Below are 13,182 nucleotides of genomic sequence, written 5' to 3'. Positions count from 1 at the left end.
CCTTGGTAGATATCACGTTATATGCCCAAATAGATTTATGGCAGTTCAGAGGCAGCAGTTTCTTTGTACTATATATTGAGGTAAGTAAATTGTACATTTAACTTAATGAGTTTATCCATCTAGTCTTTCCAATTAGCAGACAAAGAAATGTATGTCCAGCCCTGTCAGAATCTGATCCAACTAATTTCATCATGTAAGAACAGATTAACCTCCATCGCTGACAGTATTATTAGTAGCTCTAATAGAAATAGTATACCTTTACAGAAATTTTGATTTGAAAACAATCCACTTGAGACTTGTATCTGTGTGAATGTTAGTTTATTTCAAGTACAAAGCACAATATTTAAGGAACAGTTAGGTCTGAAACATTGTTATGCATTGCACTCAAAATAAACTAACATTTACATAGATACAAGACTAACCAGTGGATTCTTTAAAAAGGCAGACTGTCTCTAAGGGTAAGGTCACACTGGGAGATTCGGGGAAACATTGTTATGCATTGCACTCAAAATAAACTAACATTTACATAGATACAAGACTAACCAGTGGATTCTTTAAAAAGGCAGACTATCTCTAAGGGTAAGGTCACACTGGGAGATTTGGGGATATTTAGTCGCCCAACGACTAATCGCCTCTTCTTTGGGGTGACTAATCTCCCTGAACTGGCCTCACGAGTAAACTCCAGGCTCCTTCGGAAAATGCAGCGAGTGCCGTGCCGCAGGCGATTTTTCATTCTAGCAGGCGGAAGACAGGGGAAAGCAGTTCGGGGAGATTAGAAAGAAGAGGCGATTAGTCGCCAGGCGAGTAAATTTCCCCGAATCTCCCAGTGTGACCTTACCCTAAGGGTGAAGACACACGGAGCCACTAGTAGCAGTTACTTGTTGCGGTAAATTATCAGCTTTTTTAGACAATGCTGATAATTTACTGATAAATGTCTCTACATGTATTTTAGCAGAGGTAAATCTCAACATTGTCTGTGGCAGATTTATTTCTGGTGTTTTGTAGCCATGACAAGCAGCTGCTACTAGTAGCCCTACGGAAGTAGACTGCTGGGGGTGGGTGGACTTCAGGGTCTGGAACTCCCTCCTTCCCAGCTGCTCTCCTGAGGGAGGACACAGATGAGTGGAAGACACCAGTGAGTGGACCAGTAGGGAGTGGGCTGGTGGGAGCCAGGTGGGATTGCTGTGCTCCAGGCCCCTTTGAACACTTTTTTGCAGGAGAGCTGGTGCACACTAGTTATGCCACTAGTTACGCTCTTCAATAGAAATTAGGAACTGATATCAAAGAATGTATTTTTATAAACACTGAAAGGGTATAGCCTTTAAGGTACTTTAGGCATACTTTCAAACTCCTAAATCTGTTGCAAATTAATTGATACCAAAAATGACATGCAACCAGGCCTTTCAGTGATGAGATATACCAATGTCCTTGCTTTGACATTGTACCATGAACTTCAGCAATCTCCAGTTTTATCCACATTTGTCAATGTAGAAGATTATCAATTGGATCACATCATATCATAGTCCAAAATATTTTTATATTTTTTTATTCCACTTACCAATATGGCAGCATTTAGGGGCTGATTTATCAAAGGTCAAGTGTAAGAGGTTTTAAATGAACTAAAAACTTATCTTATCTTATCTGTGCTAGTTCCAGACCCGCAACCCAAAAACTCCAATTGATCAAGATTTCAGCAAAAAAAAAATTCGACTTTTCGTGGAAAAAACAACTGGAACCTTAATAAACCTGCCCCTTAAATACATATTGAATAAATAATCATTGATGATAAATAGCATCCTAGCATTTATAGTTGTCAATTTGTGCTGGTTGAGTACATGTGATGGACTGTGGTATATGTATGCCAGGGATCTAAATGGAAAGTGCTTGTTTTCATTATTATCCTGCCAGAAAACATGGCATCTTGCCAATCAGGAGTTGACATATTTGAAGAACAATTTTCCAATACCTTAATGAATCTGGAAAGTTATCATACCATGGGATTCATCCACATTATCCACATTTAAATTGAGCCAAAATTATAAACTGACTTGCCAACAGAATCAAAAAAAAAAAAAAAAATGCAATAGCTAAACCTTGCTCCTTTGCCCACAAGGCAGCTCACTCACCACAAAAGAGTGTGCAAGCAGTAAATTTAAATTTCCAGGTAGAGTAGGGGAAGCTTCCATACAGCAGACCCTGAGGTCCAGGCCCCTTGTCCTTGGACCCCCCTGCAGGCTGCAGGGACTGGTGTTTGGTAATTACAACACTGGTCTCATGGTTTGACTATATCTATAAAGCTTAGTGAAAACAGTATAAACAGTGAAAACCTATAGATTTCTTCCACCTTGTCTTAAGGTGGCCATATATGACAAGATTCACTCATTTAGTTTGCCAAAGGGTAGATATGGGCCTGATTTGGCCACCCACATTTCTGAGACAAATTGAGCTGATATAAGGGATCAGATCATTTATTGTGGCATATGGAGACCCCCCGTACAAGGACCACATCAACATCCCAATCCTCTCTTCGTCAACAGGAATTTCAAATGTGTCCAGTTGATATATGGTCAATTTTCGTACAGATGTCATGTGGATGAGTCCATTGGTGGGCCCGATACATGGCAGAATAATCTGAAGGGCTGAACTAGCAGATTAAGTCTGCCCGTGTATGGACACCTTGAGTGGTTTACTAAATGATCATTATTTGTCTACAGAGTTGTTTATAGGTATGCAGCATTTTACAATAATACAAACATGGGTCTTACAATAACTTATTGAACAAGGGTTACAGAATAAAACACTAGGATGAAAAGACTCTGCTCAGAATAGTCTACAATTAAGATGACCTTATCAGCTAAATATATATTGGAAATGACCTTAGTGACCGCTAATGACAGAGGCATAAAAGTGCATTGTTTGAACCATTCTGTTCACATTTACCTTTACACAAACATTCACCTTGCTTTATGGATAATTGTTGGAAGAGTCCTTTATTATTAAACTAATAAAAGATCTGACCATTCCCCTGGGGCATAATAGGTAACTTACAAATAGTAACAAATCAAAAGGAATTACTTTGTTGTTATTTTGCCTTCAGCAGGTAGGTAAAGGTTTGTATGAAATAAAAATAATACAAATATACTAAAAATTTAAAGTAACTACATCTATGGCTAAGCTAACAAGTGATATATAGGGCACTATTTTTTTGTCTTATATATATACATATAATATATATATGTAGTTTTAGCAGATACTGATGTTAAAGTGATTCTCTAATTATGACCATACGGTAATCCTATACAGGGAACCATCATACATGCATTACAGTTGCTGTATAGCTGAGTAGAAGGTCAGACTTGGCTGACCATATAGTTGGCATCAGCCTCAGTGTTTCTATGTCAAGTAATCACCTGTGTTTTTATAGCACAGTCAGATACAATAATAGGTCTGTGTCTAATTTAACCTCTTGAACGCTATAAATCTTTATTGTTCAGGCAGTGCTGAGTTTCTATGTAATCTACACAATGTTATATTTAATGTGTTGCAGTCATAGCTGACCTGTTCACATACACAATCTATTGTGTAATACATTTAGATGCACCAAAACTACTAAGTAAACAAAAATAATGCATACTAATAAGGCATTATAAAAATTCCTGAAGTCTGTGTTACCTACATTGATGCCATAGTGATGGATAACCATATAAAAGGCAATAGACGCAGTGAGCAACAGTCTTACAGTGACATAACATTTAATTCACAGTGCAATGAACACAAGATGTGCAGATTTGGCATCTGATGTAATTAGAGGTGAACAGGGACCTAACATATTGTCACCCACAGCTTAACTGAAGAATATTGGCAGCAAATACAGCAAGCACATACCAATATAACATGACACTAGGCAGGCAAGTACACATCATTTGTGTTCAGCTAGTCACAAATATAATCAGAGAAACACGCCTTCATGCATAGTGCTAAGTAGAGCCACTCATGTACACTGCGCTTTTTATAAGCAGCAGTATTGACACCTAAAATCCCTGGTACCCACAAGCACACAATTACATCACACACCCTTTTACCTTTTGGCTTGTCACATCATGTCATATTGTTTTTTTTAAATTCCAGGTTCTGCAGATGCTCTTATTCAGTGTCATAGGAATACCCTTACAATGCACCGGTTATGCACACATTGCTCTCTGTCAGTCTCTGTGGGTGTCAGTCTATCTCCTGCATTGCCCCTCTTCTTTCTTGCTTTGTCGCACCCACCCTCATCTATTGACCTCTCAATGTCTGATTCCCCTATGTCTATATTCCTAATGCTCTCACTCCCCCATCTCTGTCCCCTTTCTGTCTCTTCTAATGTCCTTCCTTTCTCTCCCTCCTCCACTCTCTTTGTGGCCTCTCTTTTTCTCACCCTCCTCCCTTTCTGAGCATTCTCTCTATCTCTCCCCACTCGTTTTACACCCTCCCCCTCTCTCTAGCAGCTCTGCTCCTTAGTATCTCTTACCTATTGTATTTTTGATTCACCTTCCTCTTAGCCTATTCCTGTATCTCTCTTACCATTCTGGATCTCTCAACCCCTCTTTTAACTGGATAAATGATTTTTTCCCTTCCTCTCTTCTGCAGCGTATTATACAGTATCAGAACTGTATCTCTCTTGTTTCTCCTTGATGCTTTGGAGTTGCTGGCAGAGGAGCATAGACTAAGGTGTCTGAGTATAGGAATGAGTAAAGGCTGAACTCCACGGAGCAACGTCTTCAGATCTGACGCGCCGAGAGGAAACGGATGCGACAAGTAGTGTTGCAGCCTGGTTGGTATTTTACCAGCCTCGCTGGTAAAAATGACGGTTGATCCCAATGTTATTAATAGGGAAAAAAGATAAATATATAGGAAGGCTGGTATTTTTTTCCAGAAAAGTTGGCCACCCTAGCGAATATCATGTAAGTAAAAGAAATATCGCACCTACAAACTGCTTGTAGATGCGATATTTCTATTACTTACATTATATTCAGCACAACCATATTGTCGCAGGTGCTTCCTCTCAGCACGTCGGATCTCAAGACGTTGCGCCATGGAGTTTGAAACTGTTAGGTATTTAGTGCACTGCATTTGCCATTCTGTATTATAATCATCAACTGTGTTAGCGTGTTGTGTAACCTGCTTGTAGTGCCTACAGTATATTACTATGGTATTATGTGCTGAATGGAAATATTTATTTCATTGCAGTGTGTTATGTGTATAAAGCTGGCCATAGACATGCAGATTTTACCTTTGTATCCGACGAATGATCGGACATCCCAGTCTTCCGACCTACCCACTAACCATTCAGATTAAATAAAGTAGTAAAAGAACAAATCAGAGGATATTCTGCCCGTGATAGCAATCGTATGAAAGTTATGTCAGACACATTCTAGTGGCAAGCTATCATTGATATCGTCAGATATGCAATACATGCAGAGAAATTATTGTTAGCTAACAGAAATCTTTTAACGTGTCCGATTGGCTAAACGACCGATCAACATGATACGAAGAATGTCGGGACTATCCACACTCGGTCTGAAAATCATATCTATATCTTTGCGTATATGGCCAGCTTAACATACTAGTGTGTATTGTAATGTTTAAACTTGTGTGTGTGTACACTTGTTTCACATCTAATACAAACTTTATTAATTTTGAGAGGTATGTGTAAGAACAAACAAGATTTGTCTGCTTTTCCAGGGGGATATTTTGGCATTTGTAATTTGATTTTGTTAATGTGTGAATACTGTGGACAGAGTTTCGTATATTTGAATACCTCCCAACTGTCCCATTTTCAGTGGGACAGTCCTGCTTTTGACAGCTCAACCCATAGTCCCATATTTGTACTGAAAAGTCCAGACTTTCTCTGCACTGAACAACCAGAAAAAGATACCAAGTTTCTAACTTAATTGGCTTTTGGCAGAGAGCCCAGAACAGTCACCAGGTGCAACTAAGACACTCTTGTAACAATTTTGAGATAAGCAAATAAGTAATTGTAACAATTTAGATAATAGGTCTCTTGGGAGAATTTAGACTCACAGCTTAAAGGGCAATTCACCTGCACTAGCAAAACTGTAATTGAAAAAAAACACAGAAATATATTCAAACTTTCAAAACCTGCCAAATTTTGTAAAATGAACATGGTAATTAGGGGGTGTGACCACAAAATGGGGCGTAGTCAAAAATATTTTTTTGTCCCTTTTTTATTTCCAAAATGTTGGGAGGTATGTATTTGTAGAAAGAACTATAAATTATGTATATATATATATATATATATATATATATATATATATATATATATATATATATATATATACACACACACACTGTATATATATATTTTTATATATATATATATATATATATATATATAATCAATGCAATTTGTAGATCAAACACAGAGACAACATTGTACCAATAGCAAAGCAATAAATTCTTACAATAGTAGTTGTTATTGTCACCACCACTGTATGCAGTGTATTTTATTTTTATCACGCATATATGCAAGTAACATTACTGTAATGGATTCTAACTCACCTTCCAAAGATGGCGTCCAAGATGGCGACCCCCTGCCTCACCGCATGGTTCCTGATGGGCGCAGCTCCATGGTGTCATCGTCTTCCTGCTCCCGGATTAGCCGCCGGCGTCAGAATGGGCGCCGGCGTCAGGACGTCAGCGTGGGGACGCTGGCGTCTGCGTCTGACGCAAGCGCGTCAGCGTCTGACACCAGTGCGTCAACTTTGGCGCCAAACTCAGAGACTACTTAAACCTCTCTCCCCTTCCAGTCCTTGCCCAACTATAGGTTCCTGTTCGTCTGTTCCTGGGTGTGATATACTGCTTTTGATTCTTGTGTACCGACTCTTGCCTGTTATTACGATTCCTGTTGTCTGCTGCCTGGTCTGATCTATTTGCCTGTACCTTGACGATTCTTTTGATAAACCCTCTTGTACCTCGAACTTGGTTTGGTCTCCTCTTTGGTCTACACTATTACTGCGCCTTCGGGCCCGTTACAGTATAGTTGGGCCATGGACCCTTTGGAGGAGACTCATGCTTCGCCTGATGTTGGTGAAACCATTCGAGCTTTGGCCTCCCGAATTGACTCTTATGAAGTACTCCAGTCTCACTTTGGTCAGGCCATTGGCGCAGTCCTGGAGAAAGTGTCTACCTTGACTCCCGTGGCACCAGTCGCTGTACCTGCAACCCCGCTCCAAGTCTCCGAGCCTCGCATCCCCGCACCTCCTCTCTACAGTGGTGATCCTGACGCTTGCAGAGGGTTCATTATCCAATGTGAGATCCAGTTTGCCCTGCTGCCAGGTCAGTTTGTCTCGGAGCGAGCCAAAGTGGGTTATGTTATCTCTCGTCTGCAGGGAAAGGCCCTAGAATGGGCATCACCCTTTTGGGAAAAGAAGGATCCTCTGATCGATAATGCCTGTACCTTTCTCCATGAGTTCCGGACAGTGTTTGATGCTCCTGGACGAGCCATAGCTTCTTCGGCTCGGTTGTTCCAGCTCCAGCAAGGCTCCCGCTCGGTTCCGGAGTATGCCATTGAGTTTCGCACCCTGGTAGCGGAGACGTCGTGGAACAATGATGGTTATCATGCTGCCTTCTACAACGGCCTGGCTATAAGAATAAAGAACGACCTCGTATCCCGGGAAATTCCTCCCCGTTGGGAAGAGTTGGTCGCCTTGGCCGTGAAGGTCGATACTCGCCAGAGGGAGTTCCAGGTCGAGCTAGACCGTGAGCATTCTAAGAGGAACCCTCGTTTCCAGCCTATCCTGGCCCCCCGCTTCCAGAGACCCCTGCTCAACAATCCTGCTTACTTCTCGCCCTCTCCACCTCCTGCGGCTTCTGCTTCTTCCTCTCCTACATCTGCTGAGGAATCGATGCAGATTGGACGGGCCCGTCTTTCCGAACAGGAGAAGTACCGGAGAAAGGCGGCGGGATTATGTCTCTACTGCGGGGGCAAATCTCACTCCATCCTCGAGTGTCCTGTAAAGCCTGGAAAACGCCAATACCTCGGTAAGTTTGGGGAGACTTACCTGGGTGGAGTTTGTCCTTCTCCCCGACCATCTGGTCATCGTTTCCTACTTCCGGCACAGATCCAGTTTGGCTCCCGGAGGATCCCGGTTCAAGCCTTCGTAGATTCTGGTGCTGCCGGGAATTTCATGGACAAGACTTTTGCCAGCCGACATGCTGTTCCTCTTCTTCCTCTGGCTATTCCTCTGCGAGCTCTGGCAATTGATGATCGTCCTCTGTCTTCTGCCATCATTTCACAGACCACCTCGGAACTTTCACTCAAAGTGGGCACCCTGCATTTGGAGAGACTGTCCTTTCTTCTTATTGATTGCCCTTCTACTCCTATTGTTCTGGGTCTTCCATGGTTATGCACCCATAACCCAGTCATTGATTGGTCTTCTTCACAAGTTGCCCGTTGGAGTCCACATTGCCAACAGAACTGTTTACCTGCTGTGCCCATTGTCAAAGTTTCCTCTGTGTCTTCTAAGCCCTCTCTTCCAGTTGTATATCAATCCTTTTCGGATGTCTTCAATAAGGGCTCCGCTGAGACTCTTCCTCCCCATCGACCCTACGACTGCCCAGTTGAACTCCTGCCTGGATCCATGCCTCCTCGTGGCCGCACCTATCCTCTGTCTCCTTCTGAAACAGCAGCCATGAAAACCTACATTCAGGAGAATCTTCAGAGAGGGTTCATTTGTCCCTCTTCGTCTCCTGCTGGAGCAGGTTTTTTCTTTGTCGAAAAGAAGGATGGCAGTCTGCGGCCCTGCATCGACTATAGAGGGCTGAATAAAATCACTATCAAAAACCGTTACCCTCTCCCCTTAATCTCTGAACTTTTCGATCAGTTGAGAGGCGCTAATCTCTTCACCAAACTTGATCTTCGGGGCGCCTACAACCTCATTCGGATCCGAGAGGGCGATGAATGGAAGACCGCTTTCAATACTCGTGACGGGCATTATGAGTACCTTGTAATGCCATTTGGTCTATGTAATGCCCCTGCGGTCTTCCAGGAGTTTGTAAATTACGTTTTCAGAGATTTGTTGGGGCAATGTGTAGTCGTTTACCTGGATGATATCCTCATTTTCTCCAAAGATCTTCAGGAACACCGTTGTCAGGTGAAGGAAGTTCTTCTTCGTCTTAGAAAGAATAATCTCTTCGCCAAGTTGGAGAAGTGTTCTTTCGAGGTGCCTTCCATCCCTTTCCTTGGGTATATAATCTCACAACAGGGGTTCAAGATGGATCCAGCCAAGGTTACTGCAATTCTTGATTGGCCTCTACCCACCAGCGTCAAGGCTATTCAAAGGTTTATTGGCTTTGCCAATTATTATAGGCAGTTCATTAAAGGCTTTTCCTCCAAGATTTCTCCTATTCTTGCTCTTATCCGCAAAGGGGGCAAACCTCAGCACTGGCCCCCTCTAGCCGTGGAAGCCTTTGAAACATTGAAAGAGGCCTTTTCTTCTGCACCAATTCTGAGACACCCCGAACCTCTTCTGCCCTTTTTCCTTGAAGTGGACGCCTCTGATGTGGGAGCTGGAGCCGTTTTATCTCAAAGGTCTTCTTCGGATGGGAAGTTACATCCGTGTGCATTCTTCTCCAAAAAATTCTCTTCTCCCGAGCAGAATTATGACGTTGGGAATCGTGAACTGCTCGCGGTCAAATTGGCCCTGGAGGAGTGGAGGCATCTACTTGAGGGATCTTCTATTCCTGTGACCATCTTTACAGACCACAAGAACCTTGAATTTATCCAGTCCCTGAAACGTTTAAATCCTCGTCAAGCCAGATGGTCTTTATTTTTCTCCCGTTTTAATTTTATCATCACCTTTCGTCCTGGCTCAAGAAATAGAAAGGCTGATGCGCTGTCCAGGAGTTTTGTTCCCGAGATTTCTTATTCTGAAGATCCCGAACCTATAGTGCCTCCTTCCAAGATTGTTGCTGCCTTGTTTCCCTCCTTGGCTTCTGAACTTCTTTCTGCCCAGGCCTCTGCTCCTGATAACATTCCCTTGGGGGTTGCTTTTGTTCCACCTGAGTGTCGCCAGGCCATCCTATCTCAAACTCACAATTCCAAACAAGCTGGTCACCCGGGGATTGAGAAGACCACTGAACTCCTGTCACGCTTGGTGTGGTGGCCATCGATGAGAAAGGACGTGAAAGATTTTATTTCTTCCTGTGCTACCTGTGCTGTCTCTAAAGCTAGTCATTCTTCTCCCAAGGGTCTTCTCCTGCCGTTGCCCATCCCTTCTCGCCCTTGGACTCATGTGGCAATGGATTTCATTGTCGATCTGCCCTTATCCTCCGGCCACACGGTGATCTGGGTGGTGATCGACAGATTTAGTAAGATGGCCCATTTTACTCCACTTCGGAAATTGCCTTCTGCCTCTGAACTTTCTGAACTTTTTATTAAACATATTTTTCGCCTCCATGGTTTTCCTGCTGAGATTGTTTCTGATCGGGGTTCTCAATTTATATCCAAGTTCTGGAGGTCGCTATGCAAGGCCCTTAATATTTCTCTCCAATTTTCCTCTGCTTACCACCCACAATCCAATGGTGCTGCTGAACGGGTCAACCAGGCTTTGGAGCAGTTTTTGCGCTGTCATGTGTCTCTGTGCCAGGACGATTGGTCGGATCTTCTTCCTTGGGCTGAGTTCGCTCACAATAATGCGCTGCATTCCTCTTCCCTAAAGTCTCCCTTCTTCTGTGTTTATGGTCGGAATCCGTTGGCCTTTCCTCAAGATCTTCTTCTTACCAACGTTCCTGCGGCCAACGACCAAGCTGCTCACATGTTGGCTATCTGGGAGGCCACTGCCACTAATTTGGAGAAGAGTTCCCTGGCTCAGAAGAGGTTTGCCGATAAGAGAAGAGTTCCTGCCCCTCCATATTCTCCTGGTGACAAAGTTTTTCTTTCTACTCGTAATATTCGTCTGAAAATTCCCACTCCCAAACTTGGTCCTAAGTTCATCGGCCCTTATCCTGTCGTCGAAGTCATCAACCCTGTGGCGGTCCGCCTTCAACTTCCTCCGGAGATGCGGATTCCTAATGTCTTTCATGTCTCGTTACTTAAGCCTGCTGTGTCTTGTCCTTCTTCTTCTTCTTCCCCAGCTCCTGTCCTGGTTGATGGTCACCAGGAATTCGAAGTCAAGAGGATTTTGGACTCCCGTTTTTCCAGGGGTACTCTTCAGTATCTCATTGAGTGGAAAGGGTTCGGTCCGGAGGAGTGCTCCTGGGTGAGGAACTCGGACGTCCATGCGCCTGCCTTGGTCCGTAAGTTCCATAGACTTTTCCCTTCTTCTCCTAGTCTCGGTGGTCCTGAGGCCCCCCCTAAGGAGGGGGGTACTGTAATGGATTCTAACTCACCTTCCAAAGATGGCGTCCAAGATGGCGACCCCCTGCCTCACCGCATGGTTCCTGATGGGCGCAGCTCCATGGTGTCATCGTCTTCCTGCTCCCGGATTGGCCGCCGGCGACGGAATGGACGCCGGCGTCAGAATGGGCGCCGGCGTCAGGACGTCAGCGTGGGGACGCTGGCGTCTGCGTCTGACGCAAGCGCGTCAGCGTCTGACGCCAGTGCGTCAACTTTGGCGCCAAACTCAGAGACTACTTAAACCTCTCTCCCCTTCCAGTCCTTGCCCAACTATAGGTTCCTGTTCGTCTGTTCCTGGGTGTGATATACTGCTTTTGATTCTTGTGTACCGACTCTTGCCTGTTATTACGATTCCTGTTGTCTGCTGCCTGGTCTGATCTATTTGCCTGTACCTTGACGATTCTTTTGATAAACCCTCTTGTACCTCGAACTTGGTTTGGTCTCCTCTTTGGTCTACACTATTACTGCGCCTTCGGCCCCGTTACAATTACAAAGTAGACTGTGAGTTAAAGTTAGTGATCCAGGTCTGATGGACACTGTAATCAACAAATACTTGGATTCAAGGAAAATTCTTAAATAGCAAATGTATGGGTAGAAGTTTGTTTTTTGTTTGCTGTTGTGTCAGCAGTTAAAACACCATTGTGTAATTGCATCGATATTATGGTAACCTTTGTAACTGAGACCTGAAATGTTAAGTATTTTACAGTATATTGGTGTTGCCCCCAAGATAATATACTAATAAAGCCTGGAAGACAAAGGAAGCGCCTTGGGCAGCCCTTATCAATGTGTGCATCTATATGTAAAACTGTGGCTAAATGAGTCTAAATAACAGATTTACCAGGTTCAAAGGAAGAATTTGATGGACCGTTTTAGATCAAATGACCTCATAACGGAAAGAAGTAAGCAGTGCATACTGTATTTCCCTTCACAATGCAAGTTATGTTATCATGATCATCTACAGTTGTTTCCTTCCTCTGTCTTAATCCTTCCTAGTGACTGTGCATTATATTAAGGACGTAGGAGTCATTTTTGTTTATTTTTTTTATTTAGTTGCTGAAGTACAACTCCCAGTATGCCTTGGCAGCAAAATCCATGCAGTACAGAAAAAAGTAGGTTCCTACCATGACACACTGACATTGTCAAAAGTACAATGGAAGTGCAACTGATCTGGGCAAATTAGCTACAAATAGAGGGAATTGATCAATGCAGATTCTGTGCTCCCCTGTCTCATTAGTAGTTATATATGCTGCTATCAGTTGTCACTGCAACACAAATATTTCCATCTAACCAATGAATCCAACTAATTAAATAACCAGACTGAACAACAAAACATTTGGAAAATAAGAGGGACCAGAGGTTACAGATTTATTAAACATTTAGGGGCAAATTCACTATGCGCCGAAGCGCCTAACGCTAGCGTCAATTCGCTAGTGTTACTTCGCACCCTTACGCCTGGCGAATTTGCGCAACGGACGTAACTACGCAAATTCACTAACGCACGCATTGTACTGAGCGCTACCTTTTATGCTAGACTTCCTTCGCCACCTCAGACCAGGCGAATCGCAATAGAGTAGATAGGGATTGCTTCGAAAAAAGTTCACATTTTTTCTAAGTCCCAAAAAACACTGGCGTTTTTTCTATATTATGGGTGATAGGCTGAAAAAGATCGAAATTTTTTTTGGGGCTCCCCTCCTTCCCCCCTACATTTCCTAACTCATGGCAACTTAACTGTACAGTGGGCACATGTGTAGGGCAAAAAAAAAAATGTATTTGATGTTTTGAAG

The 13,182-nt window shown here is 43.2% G+C and overlaps 1 protein-coding gene across 2 annotated transcripts in view; it reads right to left on the bottom strand.

The window, feature by feature from the left end:
* Positions 1 to 4,428, bottom strand: part of sema6b.L (sema domain, transmembrane domain (TM), and cytoplasmic domain, (semaphorin) 6B L homeolog) — an 87,012-nt gene extending 82,584 nt beyond the window's left edge. For both annotated transcript variants that reach the window (XM_018254052.2, XM_041561132.1), the window contains exon 1: positions 4,083 to 4,428. The gene's annotated coding sequence lies outside the window, so the exon portion shown is untranslated. The remainder of the gene's footprint in view (positions 1 to 4,082) is intronic.
* Positions 4,429 to 13,182: the final 8,754 nt, after the last annotated feature.

Source organism: Xenopus laevis, chromosome 1L (genome assembly GCF_017654675.1).
Source record: "Xenopus laevis strain J_2021 chromosome 1L, Xenopus_laevis_v10.1, whole genome shotgun sequence".
Taxonomy (NCBI): domain Eukaryota; kingdom Metazoa; phylum Chordata; class Amphibia; order Anura; family Pipidae; genus Xenopus; species Xenopus laevis.
Note: the sequence above shows the minus strand (reverse complement) of the source record. Positions and strands in the feature narration are given on the sequence as shown.